At 30.5% G+C, this 22,659-nt stretch overlaps 1 protein-coding gene across 5 annotated transcripts in view; it reads right to left on the reverse strand.

The window, feature by feature from the left end:
* Positions 1-22,659, reverse strand: part of LOC118195792 (homeobox protein cut-like) — a 354,176-nt gene that overhangs the window by 116,000 nt on the left and 215,517 nt on the right. The window lies entirely within an intron of this gene.

Consider the following 22,659-nt stretch of genomic DNA (forward strand, 5'->3'; position numbering starts at 1 on the left):
ATTAAGAAAACTAAAAACCCGTAAACCAAAGTTCAAGACAGGTCTGCTTAAGGGGATTTTCTTTGCACAAATTTTCTCTAATATTTTCCAAAAGCAAGTCAGATTTCCTTTGAATATCCTCCTCAAAAGTTTATCTCTCAAGCTCGAAGTATTTAATGGTCGCTTCAAAATTATAAATTAGTCATCCAAGTTCTTGCTTCACAATGTTCAAAACGTTCTGAAAGTTAAGTTCATAATATCTTGCATATACTGTAGATATAGAATTTGGCATTTACTCTGCAAATTTTAATACCTAAGGCTAATGCATTCTAAAATATTCACTTCTTTAAAATGACATCTACGAGCTTTTAAAAAGCAATACATTCAAATTATGTACCCTTGGGTGCAAGTTTCGGAACTCGAGGAAATTCTTTCCAAAGTAAAGTACGCGATTACAAGTCAAGTCTAGTTGTACTTTACTGAGAAATTAAATATGACACAATGTTTCAAGATGCAGTGACATATAATTCTTATTTTAAAAGTCGTTGAAGAATCTCATGAGAATTTCCTTTAAAAGATTTTTGAGAAACTTAGTTGAACTGAACAGAATGTTGTTTTGCCTAAGATTTTCTTTAAAACAAGATATTTAAAACCCTTTTGATGAGCGAAAAGTTCAAATGTTTTAATAAGCTCTAATTTATATATAAATGTATAGGCAATATGTTTTAGCATACCATGCCTGATAATTTTCATCTATTGAAATCGTTTATGTTAATCTGATGATTATTTGAAATTAACCTGAAAATTTGAAAAGAAAAGTAAGGAAAATTTAGATTTTGTTAAAAAGCAAAAGCCGACATTTTATCAAAATCAAAAGAATTTAAGCAAAAAGTTTTTATGTATACAAATTATTAGAAGTTAAATATAATTTTACAGCTTTCGCGCGTTTATTCGTGCATCGATTACTGTTAAAGAAATTTTAATTGATCATAATTTCGATTTCCTTTAGTAATAATTTATCAATGGTTAAAATTTTAATATTCAGGGTAACAGATTCATGTCAGCTTTAATATTAAAAAATGGAAAATTTAACTTTTTTTAGTTTTCTGCTTTGCTATACACCTAAAGTCTTCGCATTTAAAGCAATTCAAATGCTTTTCAAAAGACTGGAATTGTCAATTTATTTTATAAAACCTATTTAGACCAATTACTTGAAGTCAATGTCAAATTAAATCTCTCCAATGTTTTAATAATGGAGTTTTGCCCATTATTTAAATTTCAAGTTATTAAAAATTGCCATTCTTGGCATAACTTAAAAAAATGAAGTGTTAGTTTTGCATTATGAGGCTTTTTTTCTCTAATTAGAACTTCTTTAATTAGAATTAGAATTTCTAACTAATGCTTTAATAGAATTAGTTAGAAATGAACAATATTAAAAGATTTACTAGTTTTATTATTTAATATGATATAATTATTTTGCTTAAAACATTCACATAATGTAACTATTTTACTTAAAAGCATTTTAAAAACAATTTTTATGTAGCTAGAAACTCATAAAGCACTAAAATGAAATCAAAGCACGATATCTATGTATTACTTTTCCATTTAATATTTTTGTTAATTTTTTGCATTTTAATGTATTTAATGGGCAAAAATCAGCTATATTTACTTTTGAGATATAGCTAGTAGGTATATCGGGTGAAACGCGAATGACAGAGTTCAGATTTTTCAATGATATTTATTTATTGTACGTCAATTAAATTCATAAGGAATCTACTTCATTGGCTGTAAATATAATTTTATGGGACAAGTGTAATCTGAATTTACTTATCTGAGCTAAATTTCATTGTTAAAAGTTCTTTTTTCTACAGAAAAATGTATGAATGAAAGAAAAATATATAAATGATAAAAATGGAAGTGAATAAAAAAATTCTAAAATTTAAATGTTTCTAAAAATTCGAATACGTATATTATATATATAAATATGTAAGATATGTGAATCAAAATTATAATTTAAACTAACGGTAAAATATTAATTCTCCCTCTCTATTCTAAAAATTACAGTAACTTCTCTGGATTGCGTCATTTCTAGATCATTTTATGGCCTGCGCAGCTCTGATGACGTAATAATTGGGAAGTGAAACTACTATTGTAAACCAAAACTTTTCTCTTCGTGTGCTTCCATCTTTCATAACTACGCACTTCAGCTTCTGTCTCCGCTTTGCTTGGATATAATTTCGCTATGCTGCTTGCTATTGCAATAATATAAAAAATGTAAATGTTCTTGAATAGGCACAACTCGAGTGCCAAGTGAACTGTGGCCACAAATATCAGTTGCAAATAAAAATGAAATTAAAACTGCCTCGACTGCCAAGTTTTATTTACAAAGTCAACACATTAGCTTACGACGCAATCAGAATACTTCCTCTTCAATATAGCATAACTACGCATCAACAGTGCTCCGTCGTTTTCCTTGCTGCTATTATGTCATATATATTTAAATGTATATATTTGAAATTATAATTTAAAATGAGACCCTATATTCCTTTCAGAATATTTTAAATAGTTAATTAATTATCTATCGTTCAGTAAAGAGAATTTGCAATATTAAAAGATAATTAAATTTTTTTAGGCTTAAGTACAAGCGTTTATTGCAGAGTTAATATTATTTAATTATCTGCCAAACTTGAGAATTATTAACATATACCTTTTTCTCGAAAAGCTGATTCTTTTCTTTTTTTAAAACTGAATGTGTAAGTGATAAACTAAAAGAACTTTATTTTGAAGACAATTTCATATCTGCTATACAAAATAACTAAAGAAGCTTAGAATAAGAAATTTGAGACAAGTTAAAATTATATTCTTCTGCAAAAACGTTTGCAATTTTTCAAGGCAATTATTTTTCAAGGCAATAACAGATTACAATAAACATTTATTGGATATAAATCAAAGGTTAGATATCTTCAACTTTTAACTGTTCATAGAAAAGCTGAAATGTTATTACTGCTACTTCTTAACAGAAGGGATGTGATTCATCGTTTACATAAAATTTTTAGATGTAAATAAAAATGATTAACTTAGAGTTAATCAATTTTACTTGCTAGATTAATTTGCTAATTTTGCTGTCGCTTTTAAGTTATCGGTACTACAATTAAATTTGAACAGTAGTTAAAGTTAACTAAGAATGTATTATGGTTAAAATTTAATAAACTTAAAACCTTTGAAGTTATTCTTCTAAATATTATGAACTGAAGCTCTTTCATATGTGACTTTTATGTGTTTGAAATTATGTGCTTTATTTCAATGAATTAGATTTCACCATGACCAATGATTTAAAATGACTAAGAAACAACGAAAGAGTTCGATCATGCTTGTCATACTTCCTGATTCCCATTCCATCCAGCATATTACTGAAAAGCCTCGTTGGCATTAATGATACAAAAGCTTTTGAAGTTCAGAAATGCGTCTTGCATAATAATATTATCCCGCCCCTTGAGATTATACACTGTGGCCAGTTTTCTCGCAAAATTTGAATATACTTTATACACAGAACAAGAGATGTTAGTGTCAGTACAGAATATGAATAATGTGTTTTGAAGTATCTGAAATTGAATAACATCTTACATTCTACGTAAGGTAGATCCAAAAGTTTTCGGCCTCACGTATAAAAAATTTTTTTGGTAGTAAAATAAATAAAACTGAATTGAATAAATTTGAAAGTTTCATTTGAGAAATCGTATGCGTTCTTTTTGCTGTTTATTGAATGAAGAGATGCACTAGTTAGTTTTTAAACATTTAAAATTGAGTACGAATCTATGATTAAATTTTTGTCTAAGCAGGCCTCAATCCCAAAGAAACGCTTGGATAATGTGAACGGTGATGTACCTTCACACGGAAAAAAATGAATAAAACAATTTCGTATAGTCCATGAATCCGTAGAATATGAGTCTTGTGAAGGTTGTCCGTTATAGGCATTATAGGAAACAGCAGCGCTATTCCCTTAAAACGAAACGATTATGTTGCACATTCTATACGAATATCTTCACATTTATAAGTTTCTGCGAGATGGGTCTCGATTTCTGTTAGCAATTCAAAAACAGCAACACATCAATGCAATTTAAAAAATGAAGTGCCGGTTTAAAGAGCTTGGGATCATTCTTCTTTCAGCCCACGTTTTAGCTCCATGTGATTGTATTTGTTCCCAAACCTGAAATATGACTTCCACGGAAAGAGATTTAGTGATAAAGATGGCGTGAAACTATCAGTTTTGGAACATTTTCAGGATAAACATTTAGATAACGTTTCAAAGAGCATAGGTTTGCTCATTAAACGACATGAAAAGTGTATCCAGGTACAAAGAGATCATACTAAAAAAATAAATTATTGAAATTTTCTCTTTATCTTAGAACTATATAACTATAGAAACTTTTTAATCCATCCATATATTTCAGCCAATTTGCTAAAGCTAATTAATTTTGGTAATTTTATAGTGAGTATAATTGCTATAATAGCTGAACGAACTTATAGAAGTATTGATGACCGAAAATTACGTGCTTTTTATGAAAGAGCTTTCAGTGTCCCAAAAGAAACTGAAAGATTTAAAAAGCAAGTTTATTTAGAATTATATCGAATTCCTCATCTAACATGTTACTGGAAAACGTTCTAATTATGGGACTGTAAGCAAAGATGTCTTGTCCTGTTAACTACCTTAGAAGGTGCCGTGTCCTTCAACTGCCCGAAAAAGAGGAGAAGATGTTCAACTACACGAGAAATATTCTACTCCCATACAGCAAAATGCACAAAAATATTTTCCTTTTCTTCAGATATCACAAAGGTCTTCATTTGGTTTGGAAAAAAAAGTCTAATAGACTTTCCCTTCAAGAAGCTGTGAAGTTCTGTTTTTCGAAGTAACACTGTACCTAAAGTGCGCCCCAAAAATGAATCGAGTACTTTCTAGCATTAAATTTTACTCGCCAGAAGTTCTATTTTAAGATTTTATACTTGAGTATGCGTAGAAATTATCAAGCCAAATTTCTACGCAAAGTTTTAATGTTTAATTTGTGAGAAACTTGAAATAATTATATGATACTTTTCATCATACAAAAACATTTATACAAAGAGACAGGATGATATTTTAACTAAGGCAATATTTAAATAACTTGGTTTTCAGTATATTTATGAAATTCTATCCCATGTAGCTTTTATCTGATTTTGCGATATTTATGATTAAATTAATTTTATTTAGACAACGTTTTCGTTTCTTTACGCATTAATGCAGACTTAAATTTTCTGGATTATACGTTTACATTATATTATTATACGTATATCATTTATGAAACCTTTATGCCTTTCGGCGTGCTTTTGACTTACGCCATGCTATCTAATTCTTTAATTTTCGATATATATACGTTGTTTGGTTGGACTTAATGCATTCTAAAGTTATTCCTCAGAAATTTCAGTGAAAGAAAATATCTATTAGGAATTCAGCATTGATGACTTTTTTTAATGTGCTGATTCAGTTCAATTTTTTATCGCATTAGAATTGGACGAAAGTTTGAGTACATGCTCATACGTAAAACTTACAAAAGTGCACTTGAAAAAAGTGAAATCTGAGGTAATTTTGATGCTCATTACTTCACAGTAAAAAAGAAATATTTACATTATAATTAATCTGCAACCTGTTGTATTGGGAGATAAAGGAAGGTAAAATCACAAAATAAGGATAGACAATGAATAAAATTTAAGCTGTAATTTTAAAGAAACAGTATTTAAAAAAAGTATTGGAGTGAAGTATAGAGAAAATGTAAGTCCGTTTGGAAGTAATTCAAGAAAAATTATACTCTCCAAACTTAAAATGAATATTTTAAAATAAACAAAATCAAGGCAGAGTAACTAGTATATAAATTATAAGAATAAGTAAATAAAAGAGAGGTAACGTAAAAACCCGTAAGTAAGTAACGATAGGCGAAGAGCTAAGTAGAAATAGGGGAAGTAACGCTAGCATACTCCGGAACTAATGACGAATATAAAGCATATTATTAAGAAATACAGTTTTAGATGTTTGATAAATTATGATGAGCTATAAATTTATTTGTGCAACAACGTGAAATAATATGGCTATATTTTTGAAATATTAGTGAAATTAACAAACTAAAATAAAAACTTTAAGAATGCAGTAAAAACAATTGTGTAAGCATATGACAAACTAGATTAATAGTATAAATATTACAAATTAGATAATTATACAAAGCATATTAACTATATCTATTATAAATGAGATCAGTTCGGGATATTAATAAGTTGATACTTTCTTTGCAACTAATATTAGTTAAAAACAAACCTGTACTAAACTCGAAAACTTAATACTACTAAATAGGGTGAAAACGATCTTTCGATACCAAAATATGCAACAGAGTGTTAGAGATATTTTTTATTAATTAAAATTTTAAAATTATTATTAAAAATTATCATTTAGGATGTATTGCAACTAGATGTATTGTAAATGACGTAAGTGAACTTATTAAAAATAAATTAAAGAAACATATTCATTTCTTTTATACTTCTCATATTGTTCAACTATGTAAAATTTTCATTTTTAAAAGTAAATTAATGATGATATGCCGCATCACATTTAAACGAGATCTCACAATTTGTCAGACAGTGCGATGCGTTAAAGATCTATACTTTGAAAAATGGCGGTGCATGGCAGGCCGTGTGCAAAAATTAATCTTGTGGTTGTGGGATATAACGTAACGAATGAAACGCAATGGCCGTGGGAAAAATCGAAATGCTAAATTGTCGAGGCTTTACTACTAACAATATAAGCAAAAAAAAGAAATGCCTTTTTGCAGTAACCCCACTTTTGTTGAGAATTCGGTCTCTTAAATATAAGAAGAGAGAAAAAGACGTCGTACAGTTCCTACTTTTCAAGCATTTTCTTTTATTGGGATCTCCTTCATCTAGGAAGAGGGAAGAACAAATCGCATGTTGCTCCTTAGTCTCATACAAATAGTGCATTGATGCATAACGCTCCTTTAATTAAAAATTATGTTGTTAATAAACACTCAGAAATTGTTAGGTGTGTGTTGGAGGGCAAGAACCTATAGTTTACACCATTAAAATAGATGGAGACCTAACCATATTTCAGTTTACTGTGATATCGTCACTGTATGCTATTTAAGTTGGTCGCTCATGATTCAGTTTACAAATTATGACATAATTTAGCGGTTCTCAACCTTATGACTAACGCGTAACATCTAAACAAAAACTGAAAACCTTTAGCACTACCACTACAAAGTACTACTATCACCACCATTCTTGGACAAAGTTCAGATCACATAAATTTACGAGTGTTAGAGAAAAAACTCAATCAGGATGTTGGGGTTTCAATTTTTGAATTTAATAGTTAAAAATACTTTGCTTCTTTGTGTACCACCTATTTTTTTCTTGTAACCACCAGCGGTACGCGTACCATCGGTTGAGAATCCCTGATATAATTAATACTCGGAAAGAAAACTTAGTTTTCTTCTAATACATGAACATAAATTATCCTGTTAGCCAAATTTACTTGCATTTCTTATTCTTCTTTACCAAAGCTAAAGATTATTTCAAAAGTTTATTCCGTCATGAAATTATTTAGAACTTGAAGAAAAATGTTAGTTTAAAATGGTTATGAACTTCAGAAACATACCTAGTATCTAGATTTTGCTTCATGTTAGTAGAAAAAATAAAATATGTATTTTACCTTCTGTTTCGTCTGAGCAATTCAACTTCGTATGAACAATACAACGATTTTTTATTGAAATAAAATTCTAAAGTACTAAAACAAGAAAAGCTGCATTAAGATTCACTTATCTCTGCTTAAACCGTGTGACAGCACATAAGTCGAAAGAAATCCTGGTCTAAATTATATTACGCAAGAAGGAGAAAATGAGGTGCAACATGTATTTACTTAAAAAAAAAAAAAATTTATGAGACTTAACGGATTAAGACGAATTTCCCTGTTTTACACTGTAAAATTATAATCATGCCTTCTGTCTAGTTATACTTTGTAACATTCATATGAAGATATATATTTAATATATATAATAAATATTTTAAAGAGTAAAGGCACGGCAATAACTTTTAAATATAAAGTATACCATAACTATTTCAAGAAGGAAAAATTACACAAAATTTCCTGTTACAAATAGCAAATCCTTAAAATCTGTTTTCTATTTTCGGAAATCCTTACTATATTTAAACTTTAAAAGATAAATAAAAAAAACCCTTAAAAACATTTAAACTAAGCAGTCGTATATAATTTCCCACCTGATTCATTTTGATGTTTGTAGGGATGAGGGTAGCGAAAATGAAAAATAAAAAACAATAGCATCATAAAAGGAAAAGTAAAAAAAAAAAAAAAAAAAAAAAAAAAAAAAAAAATCCTATTTCCCCACAAAACCACAGCGGGACGAACAGACCAAAGCCAAGTCTCATTTCCCAAGCGTACCACACACGCGGCAGCTTACAGTGTTAGATTCCCAATTTGCGAAAACTTGCAAAAACAATTTTCTCTCCTAAATAATGGCGACGACTTTGCCGTGTCAAATCATTTGTACGCGTCACTCTCCATCGCGCCTTCTCTAAGTCACTCGCTAAAGAGGATGCAGACTGACTTTCCAACCCCTCCTCTCCTTCCCCCGGTCTTACAACCCCCCTTCTAAGAGTATCTCCTTGTAAAACGCGCGTTCATTACTCCGGCTGAATATCAATTAAACAGGGAACTGTTTGCTGTGAATATTCTATCTGGTGTGTGGGAGGGGTGAACGTTAGTGAGTCGCCTTTTCGAGCTTGATATTTTATTACGGAACATGATTTTGCTCAATAATTTACAAGGTGAAAAATATCAGATTGTTGCAACAGTGATTCATAGTAATCTCATTCAAATACACTGAGATTTTATTAATAACTAAATATATTATGATGTCTGAAGAAACGAAAAAGAACACAGTCATTCAAAATCTGCTTTCTGTGTATTAATCAATAAGTTTTTACTTTCACCTGTAAACAAAAAAATTATTAATTTTTAAGAAACATAACAGCCTTAATTTCATTAGTAAACGCTGTGTTCGCTGTTTATTCTAAAAATTCTGCTATGACACCTTCGTTAGCATAAAAATTTCTTAAACAGAAAAATAATCTGATTCATTGAAAGCCTATTTAAATGCATTGCTTAGCATGAAAATAGATCAGTGCTCATTTTACTGCTTAGATGTTATAGACTTTTAGCACATTGGTTGTAAAACGGGCAGTTTACTTTATTAATAGGTCTGATCTATATGACTGATCTTCATGAACTAGATGGCCGAACTAGATGGCCATTTCAGGTTTAAAGAAATTACCTTGAGAAAGACTGACATTTCTATGTTAGGATGTTTGTTTTTAGAAAAAAAAAATTAATTACTTAATTTTATTGATTTTATATTTTTATTTTTTAAGATAAATTTTTACCTTACGTCGATTCCGCCTAAATCAGGTAATATTATGCTGTATATCTGCTATAATTTTAAATATTCATTAATTTTCAGTTCAAATTAATGTTTATCATACGGGGAAGATTTATTCTACACGCTTTATTTTATCAATGAATCATACGAAAGAAATTATTTAGTTTGAACCTTAGCGTTTCACTGTAATCTGTTACTATTAGCAGCACCAGCAACGGTAAGTACAACAAAAAATATGTATCTGTTGAAAAAAATGTTAAGTTAATAAACTATTTATTAGTTAAGAGAAAAGTCTGATTTCCAAAATAATCTCAGTGCTTTTCGCTGTTGATATGCCGGCAAATGAAACTCTAACTGATGAAATATAATAGTTTAGGCAAGTATAATAATTTTTATCATAATCAAATTTATTATATTTTAACTAATATTTATCAGAAAAAAAACTGTGCAATGCAAAAGATACTTCTTTTCGCTAAAGTGATTTTTATAATCACTTTAGCGAAAAATACGTTGTCTCATTTTCGCTATAAAAGAAGTTATTCAAATTTAATAAATATCCAAATTAGATATGAGCTATTATATCAGCTTTTATCTTTCTTAGAGAGAAAATATTATCTAATTACGTAGGATATAGATAAACAAGTGAAGTGTGCCGGAATATGAAAACAAATAAAAAAAGTTCAAGATCACTGTTTTCGGAAAAAACAATTTTATATATCTAAGGCTAGATATCAATATATGGCCTATAATGTTCTATAAATATAGTATCTTCGTACTTCTATTGCTGAACTCCCTATTTATTGCATATTTCTGTTGCCACATATTTTCATATTGCTATGCTTCGTATGATATTGTTAACTTTTTTAATCTTATGCGATTTCGATTTAAAAAAAAAACTGTGTATTTAATAATAACCCGAAGATGCATATTATTTTATTTAATTTAAAACTTTAAAGAAAGCCATTTGAAGGGAATAACAAGTTCCATGTTTAAGCAAGTTCTTGACTGTAACAATTGTTCATTTATCTGGAATGATAAAATTCACCACAGTGTCCCCAACCGCACCGGCCAATCATGGTTCGGTGAAAGAATTCTTGCATTTTCGTCAACGTATGATGTTATTCCATCGAGCATCTCTCACCAGAGCTAAAACACTGCACAGTACATACATACCACGGGGATGAGAAAGACCTTTCAAACAATAAACCTCCTTCCTTGTCCTTCCCCCTTCCACTTTATGTTTCCCGGACCATCCGGCTTCCTCCTTCTCCTCCCCACCCCTTTCCTAACGCCCGTCTCCTCTTTACTTTCTTCGCAGGATGTTGGAAAGGGGAGCGAGCGAGCGAGTAAGAGAGAGAGACAGAAAGAGCGAGAAAACGAAACGAACGAAAGGTCCCCTTTTCCGGCCGATTCCTCTGCATGCATACCGAAATTAATGTTGGCCAACCCGGTCATAATTATTGACGGAGTTGAGGCCGACATTCCGGTGCCAACAAACCGTCCGAAGGGGGTGTGGGAGAGGAAAGACTCAGCAAGTAGAAACATAGACGAACGACAGGGGGGTCAGCAGCAGTAGTAGAGAAAGCTAAAGGATTAGCGCGCGTAATGGCACAGTTGCAAAATGGAGAAGAGAAAGGGGGGCTTACAAACAAAGACTAGGCGAAGAGGAGGGGCGTGGGTAAACCGCTGAAAGGAGTAATTGAAGTGTTCATTACGGTCACCAGAGGGCCTGAGCGGGGAGATAAGGCCCCGCGTGACGTCATCGGCGGCGTTGGCGCAATTTTCTGCCTGGTTGGACGGAGCTTTCCGCGCCGACGAGCCCCCCTTCCCCAAACCTCCTGTCGGCCCGTATTTTTAAGCCAGCCTGTCACCGGTAGTGTCCAGATAACCACTGCCAACGTAACAGGTAGTGGTGGGAGGGAGGGAGGCGAAAGCGTCCCACTTCAATAGCGCTCGCATTTTTCGCGCTGGCATCGTTTTATGATGGGGCACCAATGGTTTCGGTGACTCGAAATCAATCGCTTGGAAAGTACTCGTTGTCACTAAATTTTACGATCCCTGGGAGCTTGCTTCTCTTTCCCATCTCCCCAGCCTCATCCTTACCCTGTCCGTCACCCGTCTTTACTGACACAATAAACAAGACACAGCAAGAGTGTGTTTCATTGAAAGAGGTGACTTGTTCTTCCTAGCGCCTAAAGAGTTTTGAATGTTAGTACGTAATGACTGGCAGGGGCAAAACCAGGGATGTCTGGGTCATTCTGAAGTTTTCCGGATAAAAATAAACCCTTTTTCGAATATCTACACGTAAATTATCCTTTTTATTTAAAAAGAAGAAAACTCCTACAGTTTTGCTTTAAGTTTCAATTGAATTCAGAGCTCTAAAAAAATTTGTCAGATTAAAATACAGCTTATTTGTTGTAAGTTACCATATATTAAAAATAATAAATCTTATATAAAGAAGCAGCTTTACATATAAAGTAAATTTTTAAATTTTTATTAAATAATGAATTATGAGTTTACATAATAAAATAATATACAATGATTCATAAATTATTTTTACTGAATTATTAGTACCCATTAATTTTGAATCTTCAGAATTAATTTCGAAATATACTAAAACATAACGCGAACTAATATATCTTGTCCCTAGATGGCAATAAGTTTAGTGCAAAGATTCAATGTTATACAGATATCTCATGAAGTTCTCTTCTTCACCTCTGAAGTACGTGGTCTAAATTAATCGTTCATTGATTAATATTTCTTCGAATTATTCTTTTTCAATCAAATTTATTTAATTTTGTCTAAAATATACTTATTATATATAATTTTATCTAAAAAGCTTTGAAAATGTTAATAAAAATATTTAATACTTTTGTGGTATTAGAAGAAAAAAATAGCTGTAGTTTTCGCATCATTATTGGTTAATACAATAAAATCAAAATATAAATCTCTTAAGGCAAATTTGCTTTCAGTTAGCTATTTATATAATTATTGCCTTATATAGTGTGATAATATACGATATGGGAAAAATTTAAGGATCTGCTCTAGCACGTTCTAAATATTTTCGCTGTTAAAATAGAAAAAATATAGTAATTTTCGTAGAAAGTGTAAAACTAACATAAAGTAAGCTAGTGGTAATGAACATTTTTCTTAAGATCGTAAGAGGTTTAAACAAAAATGTTTAAGATATCACAATTTATTAGCAGCAGCTGCCTTTGCAGAATCCCCCCGTTTTTTTCAAAAAACTCGAATTATCAATGAATAATATTCTATATAAGTTGTGGTACTATACTGATTTTCTTTAAGTGCATATTCTTTAACTGCTTCCCATGCATTCTGTCTAACCTAGTACACTGAAGTATAACACATTCATGATGATCCAGATTGTGTACAGAATGCAAATTATCCATGCAGCTATACAGATAGGGTGCAAAATAATACAAGCGCCTGGGAAAAAAGAGAAATTCTTTATTAATAAGGTGTTGGATCACGTTTTGATTGATGTGCACATCATCTACAATGACTTATGAACGCATTTCATCATACAGTGCATACTTCAGGCTAATGAAGCACAATATTTAAGGGAATGAAATTATTTCTGCTGCAGATCAGTTTCTGGTACCGAAATTGCAATTAGAGGCAGAATTTAAGGACAAAATCTGGACTTCAAATATCACCACAAATGTTCAATTGAGGTGATTGATTAATCCAAATAAGAAGTCCAACTCCATCGTCGTGTTTTTCGAGCCATGCTTGAACACAACTAGAAACGTAGATGAGAGCTTTTCGTATTAAAAATAACAAGTAGGTCAGCCGATCTCCGTCTATATTTAAGCTCTCATTATATATATAATTATATATATATCTCATTATATATATAATTTCAACGGATGATAGATACTAAAACCCTTCATTTTTTAGCTCTAATGGAAAAAGATAAAATGATTAAAGCGTCACAAAGGAGAATAATGAGAATTCTAGAAACATTATAAGGATATGGAAGGAAATTTTAACGGAAAACTGTAGCTTTGAAAATAAACAGGGAAGAATCAAAGACATTCTGATTGCGATGCCCTGCCTGTATAATTCTAACCGTAATGCTGAAATTTTTCCTGAATTACGATTCGATAGCAACGCAACAATAAACGTAAGACTTCTCTATACAAGTGACAGTAGTGGTTACCCGCATTTGATTCCATCGTTTAAAAAGTCTACAGGAACATGAGCGTCATTAGCGTGATACGTGAACCACCACGGTGGTCACTTTTAGTACTATGAGGAGCGAAAGTTAACCCGCTGTCATAAATTCTTTGCATTTCTTGGAGAATAAGCCTCTGACATGTGGGTGGAGGCTTTACTTTCCTTAAAAGTCTCAATCTCTCTCCAAGGTTTAATCCGAAGGAAAGACAGGACTGCATTCAGAAATTAGAACCGAATTTTAAGGTATATTTATTATTAAAATGAAATTTGTTGCTGAAATTTACATGAAAACCGGAACCCTTTCAATTAGAGCTCCGGTGAGTTCTGGCTAAAATTATTATTTATTTCTAACACTAAGAAGTATCGGAGACAGGCTCCAGTCAACGCAATTTAATCTCTGATAAGTAGATAACTTTACAATCTCCCTTCTAATGATGATTTTGGATTATGTAGAGTTTTATCTGAGGAGTAGTATGCTAGTACTTTTACGGGTAGAAATCATAAGAATTTTGAGGCTAACAGTTTTTCTCTACCGAAAAAAAAAAAAAAAAAAAAAAAAAAAAAAAAACTCTTGTATAATCAAGACAGAAATATTCAGATATATTCTTTCAAATTTTGGAAGACATCTTCAGTTCAGAAGGTTTTGCCTAGTGTTGAATGAACTAGAAATCGTATCAGATATGACAACGGCAAGATACAGATTTTAATGATGGTCTTTCAGTAGAATTTTGTGTCGAGCTTTCTCTTGAAAAACGAATTCCTGAAAAATATTTTAGATTAAAAATATGCCAAAATGCTGCTCGCATATTACGCAGATCAGATTTCTAAAATGTTTTTAAATAAACAAGTAACACGAAAATTCCACACCAAAACCGAAACGTTTTGCTTATTCTTGGAACCATAGAGATTGGCTTTAACGATAAATAAGATTACTTGGTTCGCCAGAAATGAGTTAGATCATTGTTTATCTACAAATAAAATATTTTGTTTTTGGTTGGCCCTTAAAAGGTTGCGCGACTTGCATTTTAATAATAATAATTTATTTTGAAAAAGCTAATGGAAAATCGCTTTATGTAAATCTTAACTCATGTTACGAATTGATAGCACCAGCCGTTAGGGAGCGTTTCAGGCAATATGTCTTCAGAATAGATTGATTTCTGCATAAGGAAAAATGCAGCAATGCAGATTTAAGCCGAATAATTTGAAGGGGTATGTCTAATAATTCTTTGTTATAAAACATTGTAGTAATAACATAAATAAGTTATCTGTGTATGCACGTGTATTAAGACTATATTTATCCATTTATATGAATGATGTGAACGTCACTTACATCACTTGTCTCCTGATATGAATCTTATATGAACATCACTTACCTCTCTCTCTCTCTCTCTCTCTCTCTCTCTCTATATATATATATATATATATGCCTTGAGACGTGACTAAAGAAATATTGATTATATTATATTGCGCAAAAACGCATGAAAGAACAAAGATAAATATAATTTGATAAATATATTTTTGACTGTTTTTGCTACGAACTGTACTATTATCATTTAACCACGAAACATATTTTCTTCACTTTAAATGAAACTGACATTCAAGCTTTGTTCATTCGAGTTTGATTTTTGGGTACACACTTGTCAGTCACATATGCATTAATCTGCATATCGATTGATACTGATTTGTCACATGTTCAAATATTCTGAAATCAAATGGTGAACCTAATTTACAGAAAAGGTCAAATGTACTACCGTACGTTGGTGACACTTCGAAGTTCCCTCTGTAGTAGTAAATTCTAGTATTGAAACATCACGTCTCCTTTGTGTCAGTTTACGTCGACATGAATTTCACGCAACTATTAATGTGCTGTACCAATAGAGGCATAATACTCTTTGCCGCTGCTTTTATTAAAATTTAATATATTTCTGTCTTGAGGTATCTGCGAGTTAGTAGGTCTCTGAAAGAAGATGCCTTTTACAATGCCTAGTGTGAAATTCAGGATTTGATGAAACAAGCGTGTTATGTAAGGTTAGGTATATCTCTACATTGTCTATATCTTTATATTGTTATCTCCTAACCAATTAAAAAAACCTATTTAAAAAATCCGTTGACGAGTATCTTTGAGCACTCCATGCACACACCTGTAGGAATGAAAACTGATTATGTTTCAACCTATTTTCGCTTAGAGGTACCTTCACATACAAAAGTACACATAGATATTTATACAAAATTATATGATTAAAATGATACAACTGTTTACTTCATAGCTTTGAAGTGCAAGTTTACATATATTTAGGTTATTTTATTCGTGACATGCTAGTGGGCAATACCAAGCAATTTGCTTTCTACAATATTAATTCTTGTATAATTAAGTATTTTTCTTTGAATATTTCAGTAAAATGTTAATAACAATAATAAATAAACTATGCGTTTATTTTTTTTACTTTAAAAAAATACGTTGGCCTGAAAAAAAAATTATTCATTATATTTTTAATTTATTAAAATTGCATAACATTTTATTCATTCAGCTTTCAGATGCGTGAATGATTCGTAAATGCTTTTCATTCAAATCTGAAATTCATTCCTAGATAAAAATTTTGAAACTATTTTCCTAATTTATTTATTTCATACTTCTTATGAAAGAAAATTATATTTCGTATTAGCTTTATTCATTTCTTAGCTCAATAGACTATTAGCTCAAATCCCATTTAATGCAGGGAGTTTTGCAGTTGTTCAGTTCCTTAATTGACCAATGATTATCACTGATATTAGTTCTCGCGAAAAGAAAATAATCGTACAGGAAGGTGAATGAGTTTGAAGATTGATCTTTACTTATATCCTAACTATTTTAGTGAATAGTTAGAAGCGAATTTCAATACAATTAGCCGATGTGAGCAGAGCAGAAAATGCTCTAGGAGCAATTTTCTCTAGCTAATAATCTATGAATTCAGTCTAATTTAACTAATTTTGCAATTAAGGATGGTTTCAGTCAAACTATTATGAGAAAAAAATAATCTTACAGCAATCTAATTAGCCAGCAGAATAAAATGCACTCTAATTAAAAAAATTCTATTAGCAAAAGAGCTTAATATAAAACCCTTGAGAGAGGAAAATTACCTTAGATCAATGGTCTCAATCTAATTAACCTTAGTTAAAGCTGCCCTCCGATTAGCTTAATTAATTTAAGGAATATATCTCAATCTAATTAACTCATGTGAGTAGAGAACTGTGTTAGAGTTATGATTTCAATCTAATTAATTAAAATTTGCTATCTTTCTGCCTGATTAACGTATCACGGATAAGTATGAAAATAATCGAAGAGAGAATAAATAAAATGCCTCAAAAGGAGAAAAAAATTTTGAACCTGGCTTCATACATTGAAACGCGGCTTAGAAAATTTTCTATGTTGCCGAATATTTAATTGCATCTGATGAATTGGATAAACGTATATTGCTAACAAAGTACGCTTGCATTTAATTTATATTATCTTTAACATAAGAAGCAAGGGAACAAAGGCCAAATGAATAAAGATAGTCTATTTATTTTATATGAGTTTTCTAAAATATTCATTTACATTTATTCTTCATAAAAGCATATCTTTCTTTTTTTTTCATAAAGAATGAAATTAGCTAAGATTAAATTCACTCAGATCGAAATTCGGAAGTAAAAGTCTCTCATAATTTTAAAATGCATACATGCAGAACTGTATGTGATGGCCATGATGTAACTGACTAATTTCTGTATAGAGTTTTATTTTCAAAAGATTAAAGACCTACCAAATTCGTAAGAATGTTTAATAGAATAATCTAATTAAAATAGAATGCTAATAAAAAGTACTTATGTACCTTAGCTTTTATGAAACAAAACTTCATCTTAGTTATGAAATTTTTAATGCAATATAATCTGAACTTCTTTTTAAGTCAAAAACATAAGACTTTATAATATCAGAAGACTATTAAAAATTAATCAGCAATACCCCCTCTGACCTTGAAACTTGCATTTTAGCATTCAGCTTCGATATTTCTTAGAATCGGAAATTAAAGGTAGAATAATATCAGTTGAACCCACAAAAGTCAAGCTTTGCTAGACCATCAAATTTGAAAATGTTCAGCATAGTTTTTCGACCTTAATGGAAGGTATTTTTTATAAAAACAAATACACTCTATGATGTACTGTATAATTAATATTATTGAAAAGAATTTAGAATGCTGCTTTAATGGGCTTCTGGGAAAGTACGTATTCCTAGAAGGATGTTATTACTATCAGTTTCCTTCACTATGTGGGAAGCAGGAAAATACTTGAAATAGTATCTTATACTCTGTTACTTCTTGTGACACTATTATATAAAATTTCAGTTAATTGAAAAAGAAAAAACAGTATATTTTGAAAGAAAAGAAGTTAACATTTTCATTGTATATTTTTAACTTAACATTTACAATAATACAGCAAATCGCTTTTCAGGCTCAGAGTAATAATAATAATAATTTCTAAGTATTCTTATATAATCTAAAGGCGAAAAGGAAGATCGATTTGAGACAAATATTATCGATATAATTAATACATACACGTTACGATGAAAAATAGAATTAGGAAAACATTCAACCTGAAGTTTGATGTAAAGAAGGTCGAAATTAGTCTTAAAACGAATCGATATAAGGAAAGAAATAAATGCTTAAAAATGAAATAAGGCTGCATTTTTGTCTAATTTAATTTGGAATGCCCCCGAATGTCTGAACTGATGTCACTTGGAAATGGTATTGCTATTTTACAAGTTTATGAAATATTTGTATTACTATAGAGTACATGTATGTATATCATATACTGATTCAGAAGTCAAACAACAAAAATCAGCGTTAATTCACAAAAAAAAAAAAAAAAAAAAAAAAAAAAAAAAAAAAAAATTGTGAATTAACGCTGATTTTTGTTGTTTGACTTCTGAATCAGTATTTATTCGGCGTGTTATTGTGTCTTAATTGTATATCATATGTTCAAATATGGAGAAAATGGATGGCACAATTAAGATTATATAATTTTCTATATATTTCGTTTGCACTGCTTACCTTATTACTAGTATATTCTTCTATTAAATGTAAGAGGTAATAAAACGATTAGTTGGGTGGGGAGTATGTAGTTTTTTGAAGCAGATACGGAATTGAAGAGTCACGTGAGGGAAATAGGTGTTTGAACATGATTGTATTTTTTGTAACGTCTTGGGCTGTTGAATAATTATTATAAGCGGATCAGAACTAAAGAAAGTTTTCCTGATGGATTTGTTATTTCAAGATAAATTTATGGGTTCAGTATTGCGCATAATTCAGTTGTTTAGTAAATCTGCAGCAGAAGCAGAAGCCATTTGAAAAGGCGATAAAGAAATTGTTAAATTGGATGCGTACTGAATGTAAAATATGACAAAGAGAGGTTAGTTTTAAGACCAGATGTTTATGTGATATTCAGAGAGTATTTTATAAGATCTTCTAAATTCGAAGTTAAGATTGGGAATTCATTTGTTTCCTGCCCAAGATGAACGTCACTCTTGGATTCGTTGTAATATATCGGACATTATTACGATGCTGCTGGAATAATGTATTTGCTATTAATTAGTGTTTGGCATAAAATGATCTCGTTTATTTGCTATTCAAATCTCACTGGAATAGACTACTTTTTAGAGACATGTTTAAAGTAAACCGTGTACATAAATAATAGACACACGCTGAAGGAATTGAAAATTACCATTACTACGCCTTCCTTATCTGTCATCCTCCTTTTGTTTATTTTGACTATATAGATAAGAAAAGGTTCCGTAGGGATGCTTGGTAGCATGCTTAAGCGTGCAGACAAATGTACTCAACCGCAGTAATATCTTTTGTAACATATTCTGTAAAACTAGCTGTGTCTCATAAAAATGCTGTCACAATTTATTTCAGTTGTTTGTTTTCAGTTTTTGCTTTTGGCATTATCAAAAATTTAAGTTTTTGGTTTTGATATCATTGATTGCAAATTTTTTGAAGAATTATATGCATTTAATGCAGTATACTTGATGCTGCTACGCTTCTATCACATAGAATACACACAAAACATGTCAAGGGAAACGTAGGTTTCCTCTTTAAGATAACAATAATCAATAATTTTAATGACTACATTTCTATGACATATATTCCGTACAGAATAAAAAGAGAGACTTTTTATGAAGTATTTTTAAGGGCTCTCATTATTTTTAATTTATATACGTATCTATGCCATGAATCACTGAATCAAATTGTCATCCATGGCGATTAAAATGTGCAACTAAAAAAACAGAAAACGAATTTTACTCAATAAACAATTTATACCCATAGCGTAATACTTTTAACAACCACAGCTCAGATGACTAATATATTTTAATTTAAAAAATTTTTGTAGTTAGTTTGATGTGGGATATAAATTCCGCTCGCTTAAGAAAACAACAACAAAGCACCAAAAATAAATCTGTTAAAAAGAGCATATAAGACAGAATGCTTGTAATAGTAAAAATTAATTATCTGTATAGCAAAATCTCTTCAAATAAATGTGTCCTTTATCATTACAAGGAAAGATACTGAAAATTTGCTTTCGCAGGTTTTGAGAATTCCGGGTAAAGTATGTTAACCTCGAAGAACTGAAGCACGATGAAGCCACACTGAATGGTCATTCTGGGGTCAAAGGTCAGTTCTTGGATTCAAGCGAATATTTTCTGCTAAGTGACCCTCAACTCTTCCCGCCTTCCATCATTTAGAAAAGCCATTACTAAAAAGTAACTCTCTCCCCAAAAGTTCTCGAATTCGATCTTAAATGGGGGACTTGTGGAGGAGAAATAATGAACTTAATTCACTCGGTGCTCATTACAACTGGCTCTCTTGCTGGACTCGTAATTGCTACTTTTAAGTCCACGGCGCGATTAAAATAATGGAGAAGCGAGCGCTAAAAATCCGAGCACATAACAACAGAGGAGCAGTGCAATTCTTTTATTATTATCTTTTTTCTTACTTTGACTTCAATGGTTTTCTATTGTTATGATAGTATGAATTTAGAAGAAGTCGGCGTTAAATTGCGCATAGAATCTTTTCATGATTATTCTTTAAGTGTTTTTAGTCTCAGTCACTTTGTTTCTATTGAGAAAATTCCAGCTCCATTCATGATATTCTGCAGAATGAATCAAAAATGTTCCTCTTTTTCCTATAGATAGATGGCCATAAATGCATACTAATAAGAAAAAGCCTTGTATTTATGACTCTAATAAAAATCGAAAAACAATTTAAAGCTAAAGAATTACTGTGATATTGAAAAAAAATGAGTTAGTGAAAAATTTTTTAAAAATATATGTTAAAAATATAATACTCGCAAGGAAATATTAAAAGCGAATATGCGGCGCTGAAAGATAGTTTGAAAAGAATGAATCAAAAATAACTTTCTGTAAATGAAAAAAGTTGCTTCATGTATAGAAGGAAAGATTTTTACATAATTATGTGTATATCTTTAGCAAAACCCCTAGTGCGAATCTTTAAAGTTAACTTTTTTGATACAATAAACATTAACATCAAGTAATAGTTGAATAAAGAAAAAAAAAATAATTCTGGAAACGTGAAAGAATTAAATAGCAAAGAATATTTGGAAGAATAAAACTGGTAACCTCTTTTAAAGATTAATAATTAAATAAATAAATTGAAAAATAGCTAAATAGAGTAAATTAAAATGAAACTAAGTAACATAAAATAAAAAGCGAAATAAATTTGAATAAAAGAATATATTATGTTACTACTTTAATTACTGCAAAAAAATAACTCAAGCACGGTTGCATTTTACTACAAGCTTTGGAAATTCACTCAGAATTATTATCCTTGATTTCATAAGTTCTAATGATTTAAACTTATTTTAATTTATTTTTAGAGAAACAAGCCTTTCTGTTTTCGAAACGTTTAAGTTTATTCATAACAGCAAGGTACACTGCGAAAAAAAAAGGGATAGTTCTATATATTCCGCTCTACTGGGCCGATTGACGAAATTCAAATTCTACGACTTTAATTATGCCTAGATGTTAAATTTTGTAATTTTTGGCGTGAAATTTTTAGAGAAATTAAAAAATTTATCTCGGCAAATTTTTTTCACTTTGCGCTAAAAATAATTAACTTGGTGAACTTCTTAGTTTATAGCAACTTATTTAGGTTTATAGCAACATAGAGGTTATAATTCAAAATATTTTTCGAATTTATATAAAAATTATTTAAGAATACAAATTTTAAAAAATCATAAAAATAGGCGAGTTTTATTTGGAATGAACCTAAATTTCGAAATATGAAAGGGAAAATGAAATAAGTTTAATAATAACAGAGATAGTAATAAATATATATCAAATTCAATTAACATTGAGGAGTTAAAATTTTGAGAACTAATAGTTCTAAAAACTACTGGTTCGAATTTTTACAAAACTGGGCATTTCGGAATAATTCGAGTCGTAGAATCGAAAAATGGAAGAAATTGGCAAGTCATTTTGTATCAAAATACATGCATTAGAACAATGCTATATATAAATCTAATGCATATTCTAAGTCGCGCTTTCGAGACATGAAAAACGCAAGTTGAATTTCGTCAATCGGCGCAGTAGAACGGGAGATATAGAACTGTCTCCCCTTTTTTTTTTCTCGCAATGTACATGCGCAATTTTAATTTAAGACTTATGCCTAAATGTCATGGAAAGAATGTAATGGGTAGCATTATATATGTTCCGAGGTGTTTATATTTTAGTTTTAATCTAACGGATCAGACATTTTTGCTGGATTGTAGCTAATAGGGTCTTCTCAGAAAAAAAAATTCTGTATTTTTAGTGTCATATTTTTAGCTAGATGATCCAAATCTGAGAACATTCAATTAATGATACCAAAAATGATAGTTTCTCATGACAGCTGCACTAATTTTATATGTTTTCAAATATAACTAGTGCATATTACATTTGATTCTACCCAAATATTAATTAAATAAT

Source organism: Stegodyphus dumicola, chromosome 9 (assembly GCF_044657685.1).
Source record: "Stegodyphus dumicola isolate Sdum_Otavi_A_Nest chromosome 9, ASM4465768v1".
Taxonomy (NCBI): domain Eukaryota; kingdom Metazoa; phylum Arthropoda; class Arachnida; order Araneae; family Eresidae; genus Stegodyphus; species Stegodyphus dumicola.